Below are 17,490 nucleotides of genomic sequence, written 5' to 3'. Positions count from 1 at the left end.
ATAGAGGGGACACTTCTCTTAAGGCAATATGTAGAAAGCAAAATTTCTTGCCCTTGTAGAGAAAATTCATACTTCAGGGGAACTCTTTATTGCCTAAAGCACTTGTTTCCTACAGGAGCTATTCTATAACTCTGTAAGTTGTAGAGAAGGGATAGACATGTGAATTCTGTCCTGCCTGGTTCAACTTACCTCCTTCACTGTGGGGGGCTGGGGGCGGGGAATGTTTGCCTCCATTTGTAATTCATTTCAACATTCTTTACTCCCTATAAATCTGGGCTGCTTCTTTTTTAAGTCAGTTATAACACGTGCCTAGTTCCCTCAGTTATTACGAGTAAAATAAAATCTTTAACACATGTTCATTTTTATGTCTGTATAAGGATCAGGATTTTACCTTTTTTCTAAAAATTGTCTTGGAACACCCTTGTAAGACTTCTTTATTGGGTAGCAGCAGAAGGAAACGTGGTGGAGCCCTTCAGGCTGCAGGAGGCTAGCACGGGGTCATCTGATCTACAGGTAAGGGGAGCGAACTGGCTCTTCTCAGGGGACATGCCCTTTCTCCCCTCTAATCTTACAGGTTAATACCACCATCCAAAACATGAATTTAGTCACCTTTCAGGAGAAGGCATCCGTTCCATTTTCGAAGGCATTACTTCTGGCTCCTCTCTCCACTTGCAGGTTTCTCACGCTCTCGATTTGCAGATCGCTGTGTGGGAGAGCTGCAGCTTCACCCAGTGGGCAGGGCTGGGTTTCTGTTATCCGGCCTGCAACCCCCTGCGCTCTGCCAACACACAATGATCAGTGGCATTCCTGAAATTCCTGACATAGCAGAGAAGCCAGGCTTGGCCCTGCAAACGCCCTTGAACTGTGGTTCTGACCCTAATGGGGCATTTATCTTTTATTCACAGCCAGAGGTTAGGACCTATTTATGTAAATCCTCCGCCAAGGGTCAATTCATCTTGACCCCCTGGTTTTCATTTCTCTAATTGTCTCAGGTATTTTTTAGACCCCTTGGAAACTCTTCATTCAGTGAAAAGCTTCGGGGTCAGTAAGAATTCAGTTACAAAGGGAAGGGGTGGAGGGCTGGAAGAGTTGAGAAGGCTTCCTTTGAAGTGTTCTAAGAAGCTTTCAGAGGCCACCCAGTTGACAAAGTAAAAACAGCAATGACCTTATGCACCCCATTTTATTCACGAAAAGTAAGCTCTCTTGAAATGGTATCCTCACCTAAGAAGTTGCTTAGAGCACACATTGTCCAATTTCAGTTTCCTAGAGCACATATTGTCCAGTCACAGCGGTGGTAAGAGGTTGGGAAAGGAGCTATTAGAATGGAGGGCCTCTGGGCGGGCACTGGCTCCGAAGACAATTGTTCCCACTTAATGGGCCCCAGCATCCTCCTAGCTTTGCATTTTAAAAGGAGGCCCCAGAATAGTGAGAAAATACTTTATTCCTAAGAACCGACCCAGGTTACAGGGATTTCAGGCCACATGGGAAGCCAGCAGGGGAGATATTTAGAGGTCAACAGGTCTTTGGGGGTCCCTCAAATCATCTTGATTGAGAGCCTTGTACTCTAGCTTCCAACTCCCAGTAATGAAGACTTTGAGGGAAGGAATCAATTGGAAAGCAGCCCAACTGTTTAACAACCTTGACGGCGAATTTCTCCTTTTCACTAACTGGATTTTCGCCTTCTATACTTTAAGCCTGTTGAATTTTTCCATTTTCAATTGAGAGTTGGTGGGCAGAATCTTCTCTTTAAAAAAAAAAAAACTTTTTTCTTTATTTGCTGTCAACATTTTATTATGAAAAATGTCTAACATACAGGAAAGTTGAACAAATAGTACTGTGAACACCCCATATACCCACAATTTAAATTCAACAAATGCTGACCTTTTGGTATATTTGCTTTATCTATATACACACTGTACATACATATTTGCTTTATGTATGTATATACATTTTTTTGCTGGTCTATTTAAAAGTAAATTGGAGACCTAAATGTAAGACCAAATACTATAAAACTCTTAGAGAAAAACATAGGCAGAACACTCTTTGACATAAATCACAGCAAGATCTTTTGGGATCCACCTCCTAGAGTAATGAAAATAAAAATAAACAAATGGAACCTAATTAAACTCAAAAGCTTTTGCAAGCAAAGGAAACCATAAATGAGATGAAAAGACAACCCTCAGAATGGGAGAAGATATTTGCAAACGAAAAACTGACAAAGGATTAATCTCCAAAATACACAAACAGCTCATGCAGCTCAATATCAAAAAAACAAACAACCTAATCAAAAACTGGGCAGGAGACCTAAATAGACATTTCTCCAAAGAAGACATACAGATGGCCAAGAGGAACATGAAAAGATGCTCAACATCACTAGTTATTAAAGAAATGCAAGTCAAAACTACAATAAGGTATAACCTCACACTGATATACTACTCATCCATAAAAAAGAATGAAATAATGCCATTTGCAGCAACATGGATGGACCTAGAGAGTATCATTTTTTTTTTTTGAGAGTATCATTTTAAGTGAAGAAAGTCAGACAAAGACAAATATCATATGATATCACTTATATGTGGAGTCTAAGAAAATGATACAAATCAACTTATTTACAAAACAGAAACAGACTCACAGACATAGAAAACAAACTTATGGTTACCAAAGTGGAAAGGGGGTGGGAGAGGGATAAATTAGGAGTTTGACATTAACATACACACACTGCTATATATAAAATAGGTAATCAACAAGGACCTACTGTATAGCACTGGGAACTCTACTGTAATAACCTATATGGGAAAAGAATCTGAAAAAGAATGGATATATGTATAACTGAATCACTTTGCTGTTCACCTGAAGCTAACACAATATTGTAAATCAACTATACTCCAATATAAAATAAAAATTAAATAAAATGATAAAATTCCTAAAAGACTGCATTATAAAAATAAAAGTAAATTGGAGACATCATGACACTTCACCCCAAACACTTTAGCCTGCATATCCTAATATAAGTTCATTCTCATATATAGCTATCACAGAACGAGCACCCCTAAGAAAATTAACAGTAATTCCATAATATCATTTAACTCTTAGAATACCCAGACCATAGTCAAATCACCCCAATTTCCATCATAATGTCTTATAGCAGTTTCTTTTTTAAACCAGGATCCAATCACAATTCATACATTTGGTTTCTTTAGTCTTTTTGGAATAGTCCCCCTACTTCTTTTTATAAATGACATTATCTTTTTGAAGAGACTTTATAGGAAGTCTCACATTCTGGACTTGTCTGATTATTTCCTTGTGGTGATATTTAACTTGTTCTTCTCTCTCCTAGATTTCCTGTTGTTATGAGTTGAATTGTGTCTGTCCCCTGAAATCATATGTTGAAGCTGAAGGTGTGCAGAATTTGTTACCTTAAAATCTGCCTCTTTGGCATAAGGATTATTTTTGGTTGATTATTTTTTAAGAAAGTGCAGACATAGGAAAAGCTCTGAAAACCAAGTAGAAGTTACTCTTTGTAAGGGACATTTACATTTATAAGGGAGGTCTCCATTTGTAAGGGTGTCTCCCTCTCTGTACCAGGAAGCGATGATGACTAAATCTCTGGAAACTCTTATCAGTGGAGAAGGTACAGACTCAAATATTCATAACAACCATACCCTTTTTTACTTCATTTTCCTTGTGCTTTTCCTGGTAGCCTACCATAACTGCCTCCCCTGTCCTCCCATCTGTCTTTGTCTTTAGCTGGAGATGGTATTTAAGGTGGTGGCTTGAGCCACTTGGGGGGATTACTCAGCTTTCCTGGGCCTCTCCCATGTAAATAGGCAGTATACATGTTCTTAAACTTCTGTTTGTTTTTCTCCTGTTCATCTGTCTTTTTATTACAGGGAGGTCTCAGCCAAGAACCTAGAAAGGTAGAGGGAAATTTATTTTTCCTCCTCTATAAGGCCCTAACCCCCAGTGCTTTAGAATATGACCTTATTTGGAAATAGTGTCGTTGACGTAATTAGTTAGGATGAGGTCATACTGGAGTAGGGTGGGTCCGTAATCCAAAATGACTGGTGTCCTTATAAAAGGAAAAATGTGGAGATAGATGTGCACACAGGGACAACACCATGTGAACATGAAGGCAGAGATCAAGGTGATGCTTCTACACATCAAGGAAGATGAAAGATTGCCAACAAACCATCAGAAGCTAGGAGAGAGGCATGGAACAGATCCTCACAGCCCTCAGAAGGAACCAACCCTACCCACACCTTAATCTCATACTTCCAGTCTCCAGAACTGTGAGATAATAAATTTCTGTTGTTTAAGCCACTCAGTTTGTGGTACTGTGTTATGGCAGCCTAGTAAACTAGGCTATAAACTGGATGTTAGGTCTAGAGGCTTGATTAGATTCAGGTTAAACATTTTTGGCAAGAATGCTACCTAGGTGACACTGTGGTCTTCACATTGCATCACATCATATTATACCACATAGCCTCAGTCTACCTCACTGTAAGTGGTGTTAACTATGATCACAGGGTTAAGGTCATGACAACCAAGCTAAGCTTTTCTCTTTGTAATTAAAAAGGAACTTGAGGGGTGATACTTAGATACCACATAAGTATACGGCCTCCATCAATGTCACCCAATTGTTTTAGCATTCCTTAATGATCCTTGCCTGAATGGATTATATTCTTGGAAGATGCCAAAATGATGCTACTGTAAAAATTCATTTGCAACTGTTAGCTGGCATTCTTCTATAAAGAAGAATCAAAAGGAGACAAACAAGTTTTTCCTTAAAAGTCGGGGTAAACGCTTAACTCTTTCCTTTGGTTGCCAATTCTCAGAATAAAGTGTTTGTATAATAGTCATCACCAATCACTAATGAGTTTTTTCTCTCATTTGAGTGCCATGATGGACTCATGATACTCATGGTTTTAATTTATTCAATCATCATAAGCAAAGGCATTCATTATTCCTCTTGATGCTCAACTGTTCCCATTGGTCTTTTGGTGCTTTCTTAATTTCTGGCATAAGAAGCCCCAGCCTCACCTTATATATTGTCTGTACCAAGCCAGAAATAAGCCATTTCTCCAAGAAGCACTGTTTCCTTCTATTAGGGAATTTAGAAACCAAGATCTGGTTTCAATGTAAGCTTATCGCTATTGGGACGTCATTGCTTCTAGACCAGAGAAGTGAACAGCGCTATGAAATAGATGGGCCAGCTTCATGGGCAAGCTACCAGGACAGTCACACAGGCACTTGTGCCCAGAAGGGCCGTGTGCTTGGAATTTAATACTCTGTAATCACTGTCTTCAAATTATTTGCAATTTTATCTTTATATTTGTATTTGGTCAGTAGAGTCCAATGTGATAATGGAGCATGCACCAGGGGCTTGGAGCCTCAGTTCATGCTTGGGTCCCCAGGACAGGTTCCCAGGGGCTGCTCCTGTGCCTCCTGGTGCCCTGGGCCCTGCCCAGCCTCCCCATCTCCAACCCTTCCTAGCAACCACTGTTGGCTGCCCTCTGTCCCGAATGGGAGCCTAGGTGTGAGTGTAGGGAAGGTCAGGGTTGGGTGCATTTGCCCCACAACATCTTGGGACAAGGCATGGTGGTGGTGTCCCTACCCCAGGTTAGCAGTGCCACATCACATTTAGCAGGTGACCAAGCAAGGATAGCCTCTCCCCCACCACCAATCCAGATCACTAGTGTATCCCAGCACTAAAGTTCCAATATGCTTGGAGGTCTCCCATTAGCTGTTGAGTTGGAGCAGCAGGCCCATAGGAAGGGGAAATGGCTGGCTTGACTTCCCTGCCCCTGGCCCGGGGTGTACATCATATCACATTAGTCATGCCCCATTGTCACAGGGCAGGGCCCCTGGGGGCCTGGGAGCATCTGTACTTGCCTCCTGAGTATCCCATGCAAAGGGATACCTTTTCTTCCTCCTTCCCATTTCCTAAATCTGGTTTGTGTTAGTCTCTTCCGGCCAGCTCAAGACAGTCTCCAGGATAAGTCACAAAATACAAATTGTGACGTTTCAGCTATTCCACATGCAAGTCAAATGCTCTTACATTTGCTTTTTTTTTTTTTTTTTTTTACATTTGCTTTTAAAACTGACATTGTACAATATAAAGACTAAGGGTAAAATTCATGCTAATAATTTAAAATTTAATTTTTCTTTACTTAGAACACCATTAAATGGGCAAATAAAAAACACCATGACAAGTTGAGTGAGTGAGAGACTGTAGAAGAAAGGAAAAGCCTTTATGTTTTACCTTTAATGGCACTTTATTCCTGGTTTTTGAACAAATAGCCCCACATTTTCGTTTTGCACTGGGCCACACAAATTATGTCGCTGGTCCTGAAAAATACATATACGTTTTATATTTTTATATATATAATAACTTATATATTATATATATATTAATCATGATATCATGCTTGATATATATGATATATATTAATCATGAGATCATACTGATATTTTCCATTCAAATTTAACATTATAAGGCTTTTTCAAAAGTTATTTTATACATGTATTTATTTCCTATTATACTGAAGATTTTAGTTCCATATATAATTAACATAATTACTTATTTGCTTTATCTATGATACAAACATACACCTACATGAGTTTCAAAATTTCAATACCAATGTTACCACTAACAATAAAACTACAAAGTAACATTTAAGATTCTTTTCACTTCTTTTTGACTTCAGTACAGTTGAAATACTATGTTCATAAATTATTTGAAATAATTCTTGTCTCTGAGCAATTCTGTTACCTTTGATATAGAGTCAGGTTTATTCGTTTCTTTCCAATTTTAGGCTTTGCTTTGTCTTCTTTTTTATTTCATTGCATTTTTTGGAAGTTAAACATTTATATATTTCAAAAGTCAAGCTATATAAAAAGGCATACTCAGGGAAATCTCTCTCCAATTCCTATTCTCTCCTCTTCAGCCCCTTCCCAAGCTCTCTACAGGTAACTGTTTCTATTAGTTTCTGGTATTTGGGGGGAGGGGAGAGCAAACATATACACATATTCTTACTTCCTTTCTTTTATATACAAAAGATAAAACACTATATAAATGCTCTGCACATCTTTTTAGCAAAATAACCTCCATATCAGTACATAGTCAACTTCTCATTCTTTTTATACAATTGTATGATACTTCATTATGAGGCTATACCTTTGTTTATTCAATAGGTCCTTTATTGGTGGACATTTCAGAGTTCCAGTCTTCATTATTAAACATAATGCCACAATAAATAACCTTGTGCATTTATTATTTCATAATTATAGAAGCATACCTACCAGGTAAATTCCTAGCAGTGAGATTGCTAAGTCAAGGGGTAAGTGTAATTTTGTTAGATAAACCAAATTCCCTTCCTTGGGAATTGTACCATGTTGCACTCCCACCAGCAACGTATGGGAGTACTTGTTTCTTCACAGGCCTGTCAACAGTGTGTTCTGTCAAACTTGAGGATTTTAGCCAATGTGATTTTGGTAAAATGGTAACAGTGTAGTTTTAATTGGCATTCCTATTATTATGAGTGAAAGTAAGCATCTTTTCAAATGTTCATTTGCATTTCTCTGCGAACTCTGCCATTTGACAATTTTTTCTATCAAGATTTTAGACTTTTTTGTCTTCATTGTTAAGATCTCTTTATTTATTAGGGAAATTAATCTTTTGTCTGTCATATACATGTCAAATATTTTCTCCAGGTTTACATTTGATTATGATTATGTGTTTTTAATGTAAGAAAATGTATTAATCTTTTATTGATTGATTCTAAATGTTGAGTCAGTTCAAAAAGCTTTCTCTACTCCCATATTAAAAAGAAATACAAGGAACTTCTGGTTTGGGCCAAGATGGAGTGCCTCATTCCTCCCAGGGCTTTCCCTTTACAACTAAGAAAGCCTGGCTATAACACAACAAACAAGCTTAGGAAGACTCTGAAAGGTGGAAAGAAGTCAAACTTCCCAGGGACCTGAAACATGACAACGCAGGGGAGATCCCTGGGTCTCCTTACTGCCTCCCTTATATCCCAGACAGGGCCCGGTAGAAACCTCAAACCAAGAATTGCCAACAGGTACAGATAAAAGAAAAAGCTTCAAGAAAAGCTGGATACCCCTAGTTGAGGGACCAGAAAAATGATGGCAAAACAACAGAAAACTCTTTTGGCAACACCGGCACTACTCCAACCAACCAACAGAAAAAAAGCACGTCTCCTTATGTGGGTGGGATCTTCCAAGCCCCACTGGAAGAAGCAGCTGGTGTTCTAATTTCCCTGCAGGGGTACTGATGGGGCTGAGCAGAGAGCTGAGCTTCTATCCCTGTGCAAGGAAGCAGGCAGTGCTCTGATTCCCCCGCCATAGGGTAGTATCAGCAGATCCAGCAGTGAGCTGAGCCTCCACCCCCACTGGGTAGTAGGGGGACTTAACGAGGCAGTGAGAAATGAAACTAGTCAGTACTCTGATCTCCCCCCATCCCAAGTGTTAGCAGGGCCCAGCAGTGGGGAACTAAGTATCCACCCCCATCTGGCATCAATGACACTGGACAAGGTGGTGCTAATCAGGTCTAGTCAGTGCTACACCATCCACTATTCTCCTGCTTCTTGTGTCAGCATGGTCCAGTAGGAAGCTGAATCTCCACAACAACCCAGTAGCAACAAGATTGAATAAGGTGGTGTGAAACAGGGCTAGCAGGCATTCCTTTTCTCTCCCGTCTGCTCCCATCAGCAGGTCCCAGTGGAGAGGTGGGCCTCCAGTACCACCCAACATTAATGATGAGGCTGAATGAGGTGGTGAGAGGTGAGCTAACCCAAACTTTGCTTTCTCCCTCCCCTAGTATCAGTGGGACCCAGTCAGGAGATGAACCTCCATCCCTACCAGGCATCAACAAGGCAGAAGGAGGTGGTGAGAGGTGAGGTTTGTTGGCATTCCACTTTCCCCTTCCTCTCCCTGTATGTTTGAGGGGCTCAGCACAAAGCCAAGCTACTGCCCCTACCCTGTAGCAAAAAAGCAGTGAGTCAACCCTTGGCTTTACCCCTCATTAATGTCAGTGGGAACCAGCGGGGAGCTGAGCTTACATCCACACTAGGAGGCAATGAGGTGTCATGAGTCAGTGCCCTATTTTCACTGGGAAGGTGTCCATGGAGCCAAGGGGGGAGCTGAACTTCCAGCCCACATATCTAAAATATGGCAGTGGAGTCACTGCCTACTTTTGCTGGGGTAGTATCATCGGGCACCAGAGGGAAGCTGAACATATACACCACTCAGCCCTCCTGCTACAACTCAACCAGGGGACTGACTGTTTAAAAAAAAAAAGAATTAATAGGATCCAGAGTCTACTGATATAGTATTCAAAGTTTTCAGGATACAATCAAAAAGTCACTCATCATACCAAGAACCGGAAAATCACAACATGAATGAGAAAAGACCATCAACAGACACCAACATGGAAATGAATCAGATGATGGAATGATCTGACAAGAATTTTAAAGTAACCATCATAAAAATGCTTCAACAGGCAATTACAAATTCTCTTCAAACAAATAAAAAAATATAGAAAATATCAGCAAAGAAATACAAGTTATATGAGAAAACCAAATAGAGATTACAGAACTGAAAAATACAATAATAAAAAGAGTGGAGATGACAGAAGCAAAAATCTGTGAATTTGAGGACACATCAATAGAATTTTCCCAATCTGAACAACGAGAGAAAAGAATGAACAGTCTCAGAGACTAATGGAGTAATAACAAAAGATCTAACATTTGTATCATGGGATAGCAGAAAAGAGAGAGAGAGAATGGAACTGAAAATATTTTTGAGGAAATAATGGCTGAAAACTTCCCAAATGTGGTGAATTCAAGAAGACTCAAGAAACTGAGTGAAACTCAAACAGGGATAAACCTAACAAAATTCATGTCAAGACACAAAACTTCTGAAAAGTTTTGAAAACCAAAAAGAAAAAAAAAGAAATCATGAAAGCAGCCAGAGAGAAATAATGCATTACTTATAGTGGAATACCAATTTGAATCACAGGGTATTTCTCAAAGGAAACCATGGAGGCCAGCAGGAAATAGCACAATATTTTTCAAGTAGTGAAAGAAAAGATCTGTCAATTGTGAATTCTGTATCAAGTGAAAATATCATTCAGGAATTAAGAGGAAGTAAAGGCATTCTTGGTCAAAGGAAACTAAGAAAATTTGTTACTAGCAAACCTACCTTTAAAGAATGGCTAAAGAAGTTTCTCTAAATAGCAAAGATGACAAGAGAAGAAGGCTTGGAACTTCAAAACGGAAAGAAGAACATCAGAATGGGTAAAAGCAAGAAATTAGAAATAGAAGAACAAAATAAACCCAAAGGAAGCAGAGGAAGGGAAAAAATAAAGATATGAGCAGAAATCAATGAAATTAAAAACAAGTACATAAGACAGAAAATCAATGAAACAGAAAGTTCTTCTTAAGAAATTGATAAAAACTGATAAACCTTTAGCAAGACTGACAAAGAGGAAAAAAGAGAGAAGACACATATCATCAATATAAGAAATAAAACATCGGATATCATTTCAGATCCTGAAGGCATTAAAAGGATAATAAAGGAATACTATGAACTGTATGCTCATAAATTTGAAAACTTAGAAGGGGACCAGTTCCTCCAAATCCACAAACTACCACACTCAACCTCAATAAAACAGGCAACCTAAATAGTCCTATAAGCACTGAAAAAAAATGAATTTGTAATTAAAAAGCTCCTGAATGGTTTCACTGGGAATTCTACCAAACATTTACAGAAGAATTAACACCAATTTTACACAATCTTTTCCAGAAAATAGCAGATGGGAACACTCTCCAACTCATTTTATGATGCTAATATTACCCAGATACCAAAACCAAAGACAGTAACAAGAAAAAGAAAAGAAAAAGAAAAACTGTAGAACAATATCTCTCATGAACTTAAACACAAAAAGTCCTCAATAAAATATTAGCAAATCTAATCCAGCAATATATAAAAGTAATTATACACCATAACCAAGTGGGATTTATTCTAAGTGTGAAAGGCTGGTTCAACATTTGAATACCAGAATAGCTATAATAAAAGACAATAGTACAAACACCTAATGTTTGCAAAGATGTGGAGAAACTGGATCACTCATACATGGCTAGTGGGAATGGAAAATGGTACAGCCACTCTGATAAAGAGGGCAGCACCTTCTTAGAAAACTAAACATGGCTTACCATACAACCCAGAAATTGCACTATTTGGCATATATCCCAAAGAAATGAACACTTATGTTCATATAAATATCTGTATACAAATGTTCATATAAGCTTTATTAATAATAATCTAAAACTGGAAATAACCCAAATGTCCTTCAGTGGGGGACTGGTTAAACAAACTGTGATACGTCCATACCAATGGAACACCACTTAGCAATAAAAAGGAACAAACTGTCGATACAGCAACAGTTTGGATGGATCTCAACGGAATTAGGCTGAGAGAAAAAAGCCAATCCTAAAAGGTCACATACTACATGGCTTTATCTATACAACATTCTTGAAATTATAAAATTATAGAAATGGAGACCAGATTAGTAGTGGCCATAGGTCAGGGATAAGGGAGGAGAGTGTGACTATAAAAGACAACATGAGGGATCCCTGTGGTGATACAACTGTTCTGTATCTTGACTGTATCCTGGTTGTGATATTGTACTGTAGGTGTGTTAGTCTGCTCAGGCCTCCATAACAAAATACCATAGACTGGTGGTTTAAGCAACCACCAGTGTGAGACATTTATTTCTCACAGTTCTGAAGGCTATGAAATCTAAAATCAAGGTCCTGACAGATTCAGTTTATTGTAAGGGCCCTCTTCCTGGCTTGCAAATGGCTACCTTCTTGCTGTATCCTGACATGGCCAAGAGAGAGAACTCTGGTGTCTCTTCCTCTTCTTATAAGGGTACTAATACCATCATGGGGGCCCCACTCTCATGACCTCATCTAAACCTAATTAACTCACAAAGGCCCTACCTCCAAATATTATCACATTAGGGGTTAGGGCTTCAACATATGAATTTTGGGAGAGAACATTCAGTCCATAACAAGGTTTCTTTTATTACTGTGATAAATTTTTATTATTGTGATAGCATGAAGTTTGCCATTCTGACCATTTTTAACAGCATAATTTAGTAGCATTAAGCACATTCACAGTGTGATATAACCATCACTGCTATCTATTTCCAAAACTTTTCCATCACTCAAAACAAAAACTCTATAACCATTAAATAATAACTCCCCATTTCCCCTCTCAGCCCCTGGCAACTTCTATTCTACTTTCTGTCTCTATGAATCTGCCTGTTTGTACTATAGTTTTGCAAGATGTTATCATTGGGGAAAACTGCTAAAGGCTACACAGGATCTCTCTGTATTATTTCTTACAACTGTATATGAATCCACAATTATCCCAAAATTTTTAAAAAGAAATTCATTCATGTTTTTGTCTATTATTTTTATTATTATTAAAATCTCTGATCCATTTACTAATTAACCTCTTAGTCTCCTGCACTAGTGCTGCATCACATGGTGGCAACCACTCCTCTCCCCTAGTCAAACGTGTGGCATGTGGCAACAACTCCTCTACCTGAGTCAAACCTTTTTACATTGGATCAAATAATTTTGGTCTTTTCAACTTCTCTCATGCCCACTTTCTACCTCTTAACCATTTTAGTGAATGTTCCAGAAGACAACATACTTTCAAGGAAAGACAGAAATTGGAACAGTCACAAAATGAATACATAACACTAATAAGCAACTACAATGACGACAGCAGGAAAAACTACAATGATTTATTAACTGCTAGGAATTCTAGATAATTACAGCTGTCCCTTGGTATCCACAGGGGATTGGCTCCAGGACCCCCTGTGGACACCAAAATCCATGGATTCTCAAGTCCCTTATATAAAATGTCATGGCAGGATATTTGCATATAACCTATGCACATCTTCCCGTATACTTTAAATCATCTCTAGATTACTTATAATACCTAATACAATATAAATGCTATGTAAATAGTTGCTGGCATGCAGCAAATTCAAGTTTTGCTTTTTGGAACTTTCTGGAATTTTTTTCCCAAATATTTCTGATCCAGAGTTGGTTGAATCTGCAGATGTGGAACCTGTGGATATGGGGAGCCAACTGTGTATCATTTAATCTTTACATCAACATTGCAGGAAAAGTATTATTAGTGCAATTTTATATACGAAGAAATTTCATCTTGGAGAGGTTAACTAAGCCAAAATTACACCTTCATTAAAATGATGGAGAATGCAGGTACATTTGGCATAAGAGCTTATGCGCTTTCCTCTGTGAAGAACTGAATCGAATCCAGAAACTCTCATTTGGAAAGCAGCAGGACATTCAGTTGGCCCAGGTCTTTTCTTGTCCCAGGTCTCAGAAACAAAATATCACACTCTAACTCTGTATTAGTTTGCTAGGGCTACCATAACAAAATACCACAAACTGGGTGATTCAACAACAGAAATTAATATTCTCACAGTTCTAGAAGCTAGAAGTCCAAGATCAAGATGTTGGTAGGTTTGGTGTCTCCTGAGGCCTCTCTCCTTGGCTTGTAGATGGCCTACTGTGTCCTCACACGTGTCCTCACACGTTCTCTCCTCTGTGCATGCACGTGCCTGGTGTCTGTTTTTGTATTCAAATTTTCCTTTGACACCAGTCAGATTGTATCAGGGCCCACCCCAATGGCCTCATTCTAATTTAATCACCTTCGTAAAGGCCCTATCTCCAAATACAGTCACATTCCGAGGTACTGGGGGTTAGGGCTTCAACGTGTGAATTTGGTGGGAGGGACACAAATTCAGCCCATAACAGGCCCTGAGACTGGATGTGGGTGGGGAGGAGAGAAAAAAGGAAGTTTAAAACCAAGATAAACACCTCCACAAAATCATGTGTTTCAAGTAGGTGCAATCCTGCTCATTTACATTTCATCTAGCCCAGAGTCTTCTAAACTTCTTTTGACCATACTCATGATAAAAACTTTTTTAATACATTTTGCATTATGGCTCAATACATATGTATTTATTATTATAAAACCAGACAAGAGTCACAAATTAATTCTGATCTTACTATTTGCAATGCATTCCAACGTTTTCTATTTTGTTCTTTTGAATTAAAAGATTGTTAGTTGCCCCTCACTGAATTGATTTTAGGAACTGCTCTTCTTTACAACCTGCTGTTTGAAAATCAATGTTCTAATTTATGCTGTCAGCAGTGATTGTTAAATTATTTTGTTCATTCTACCACTGCTCTTAAATCCCGGATCCCGCTCTCTTACCACCCCACACATGTATTGGATCAATTGAATTTTGTTTTTTTTCAAAGCCTTGATCCACTTATTCATTAGTTTCATTTCGTAATTCCTTCATTTCTGTCAACTGCCCAGGAAACTGTGGCGCCATTTCCTCCGTAACAAATAGAAAATTGCCATCTAATGGTGGAAGGCAGACAGTGCAGGCCTACATTTAGCATCCTTCCACCCTTTTTTTTTTAATCTCTGCTTTCCCCCCTTCCCCCTTTCTGATGCAATTTTCACAAATACTTGGCAGCATTTTAGTAGGGATTCTTTAAAAATCTTCCTGAAGTGCTATTGCATTCTGTAAATTTAGCTACTCCTTTCACAGAAGTTTGAAGGTCCGGGTGCTAGATGCAGCTCTGTCCTATACCAGCTGTGTGACCTTGAACATGCTACTTTACCTCTGAGTCTCAGTTGTCTTAACCAAAAAATGCCGTGATAAAACATGCCCTGACAACTTTGTTGAGTTGTCTTGCAGTTCAACAAAGAAAATACAGCCTGTTTCTGCCCCTTCCCTGTCTATCCTCAACTCCCCAGGCAGATCCTGTTAAAACTAAGTCAGATCATGTCACTCCCTGCTCAAAACCATCAACTGGTTTCTCAGAGTAAAACTCCAAGTCTTCACCATCACCTAAAAGGTCCTACATAATGTAATCTGCTCGGCCCCCTAACACCACCGGGTAGGGACATTGGAATGCCACTGCCTGTTTCCATAGGGCCAAGGAGGGGGGTTGGGTGGAAGATCAGTTCCCTGTTTGGCCCCCCAGAGTAGGGTGTGTATTATCAAAAAGATTTTCTGTTCTGGAAGGCCACCCTTTTCCTGTTCCTTTGGCTAGGGAAACTGGGCTTTCCTTGGAGCTTTTTGTTCCTTTTTTTTTTTTTTTTTTTTTTTTTGTCTTTTTGGGATTTTTTTTCGTCTTCGCCGTTTTTTTTTCTTTTCCTTTTTTTTTTTTTTTTTTTCTCTGTGCCTGTTGGAAGTTCCAGATTGGAGGCTTCTGCAGCCATTGTCCAGAATGTAGAGGCAATAAGGAAGCCAAGGAAACTCACTACCATGTTGTTCCTCAAGTCCTGAGGTCCCTGGACCATCTACCATCTTCTTTCCACATTTCAGATTCTTCTTATGCTTGTTTGTGTGCTATTTCCAGGGTTTTGTTTTTTTTTTAAGTTGTAAGAGATAGGATGTGGTAGGAATGGGGCTACTCCATCTCAGACAGAACTGGAAGTGAATATTAGATTTGAGAGCCTCTGAAGAGGGCCCAGATGTGAAAAACATACAATGCTGTTTGTGCTACCTTAGAGGAACCTTTCCACGTAGCACTTGAAGAACCACCTTCCCTAGGAAAGACAGAGGAACTCTCACGTACCTATCTTGCAGACACAACAAAACAGAAAAAAAAACCCACAAAAAAACAAACAGGGCAACCAGCTAAGGCTGTAGAGGTTTTTCCCTGAACAGAGACATCCCACTGAGGCAGTGAATAGGACTGAAATCAGTTATATTCGCCTTTCAAAACTCTGTGTCTTGGTGTGGGCAAACCCATGAGGAAGACATGCCATTTTGTAATTCATTTGCCAAGAAGGGGCACCATCTTGTGTGCAGAAGGTGCTGTTATGGACTTGGAGGCACTAAACATACAAGTTATATCTTCACTAGAGTACCTCCTTACTACAATTATGACCATTCTTCCTCTCTGTGCTTGTGAACTCAGAGTTTGGTATGTCTTTGGGTCTCTGGGGAAGAAGGGGGCCCTCTCCAGGCAGCTGTCCTCTTTCGGTTTTCTCATCAATTAGGAACCTTTCCACTTTCCATCTTCCAAAAATTACTTAAAAGTTCTGGTCCACTGATGATATCCTTCTTTTTTCAGAGCTTTTATGGATGAATATTTTAAAAAATATCTATTTGGATGTTTCACTAGGATTTTGGAAAAAGGCAAGACAAATACAAGTGTTGGTTTCTCATCTTGTGCTTGAAATCTGACAATGACCTAACAATGACATTTGAAAAATTTGTCCAGGATGCTTGTGTCCTATCAACCTTAAAATAATAAAAGATGCAATGAAGTAAAGTAAAACACAAATTTACAATCTAACTAAAACCTCAACAGTATTGATATCAGAAGTTTGTAAAAGAGGAAACAATAGACAAAAGACTTTGTAACTTCATCTCATACCTCCTAGCAACTAAAATGAAGAAGAAAACCAAACATATAAATGACAGTAATACAATCTGAGAAAGTTTCCTAAATATATTATTACTATAATCTCAGTCTCTCCTTACCTCTTCCTCCCTCCTTGTCACTACTCTTTCTTTCTACACACACACACACACACACACACACACACACAAACACACTCACCACAGTACTATGGCTTTTTAGTGAAAAGTTAACTATTTTTGTTTACAGAAAAAGCTTCCGTTTTTTTTTTTCATGTAAACTCAGATAATGGATTAGAAAATATTAAGTTCTTATTTGCATAGTTAAGAATTAACCTTACCCAAACAAAAGTCTGGCTTGTGTCCATGGCTCTAGGGAGGTAATGTTTAAGTCCTTAGTAGTCCCACCTGATGAGTGTCTTTGTTTTACTTGGTGGGGGGGCAGCCTTGGACCACACCAGATACTCTAACAATGTGATTTACGGTGGGGCTTTGGGTCATGCGGTATCAGCTCCCCTCTGGAGGAGCTGGAAACTAAGATTGGCCACACAGGCAGTCATCTGTGTCTATGTGACTGAGCCCCAATAAAATCTCTGGACACCAAGGCTCAGGTGAGCTTCCCTGGTTGATAATAATCTGTGTGTATTGTTACACGTCATTGCTGAGAGGAGTTAGCTTTGTCCATGACTCTTCTGGGAGAGGACAGTTGGAAGCTTCTCACTTGGAACTCTCCTGGACCCTATCCTATGCACCTCTTCCCTTTGCTGATTTTAATCTGTATCCTGTCACTGTAATAAACCATAACTATGAGCTTAACAGCTTTTTTTGAGTTCTGTGAGTTCTTATAGTGAATTATTGAACTTAAGGGTGGGGTTAGGGTCCCTCTGACAACAATACCAAATATTGTCAAAGACAGAGTAACAGGAATCTCATTTATTGCTGGTGGAAATGCAAAGTGGTACAGCCACTTGGGA

At 39.0% G+C, this 17,490-nt stretch overlaps 1 long non-coding RNA gene across 2 annotated transcripts in view; it reads right to left on the bottom strand.

Annotated features, from left to right (window-relative positions):
• Positions 1-17,490, bottom strand: part of LOC112398815 (uncharacterized) — a 113,685-nt gene that overhangs the window by 36,512 nt on the left and 59,683 nt on the right. The window contains exons 2-3 of one of the 2 annotated variants that reach the window (XR_003003068.1): positions 6,263-6,348; positions 610-778 (exon numbers count right to left, since the gene is read on the bottom strand). This is a non-coding gene — a long non-coding RNA (uncharacterized LOC112398815). The remainder of the gene's footprint in view (positions 1-609; positions 779-6,262; positions 6,349-17,490) is intronic. The other variant, XR_003003069.1, reaches the window with a different exon arrangement.

The sequence above is a fragment of the Neophocaena asiaeorientalis genome, unplaced genomic scaffold, assembly GCF_003031525.2.
Source record: "Neophocaena asiaeorientalis asiaeorientalis breed wild unplaced genomic scaffold, Neophocaena_asiaeorientalis_V1.1 scaffold243, whole genome shotgun sequence".
Classification (NCBI taxonomy): domain Eukaryota; kingdom Metazoa; phylum Chordata; class Mammalia; order Artiodactyla; family Phocoenidae; genus Neophocaena; species Neophocaena asiaeorientalis.
This window is presented reverse-complemented; position numbering and strand designations above follow the sequence as displayed.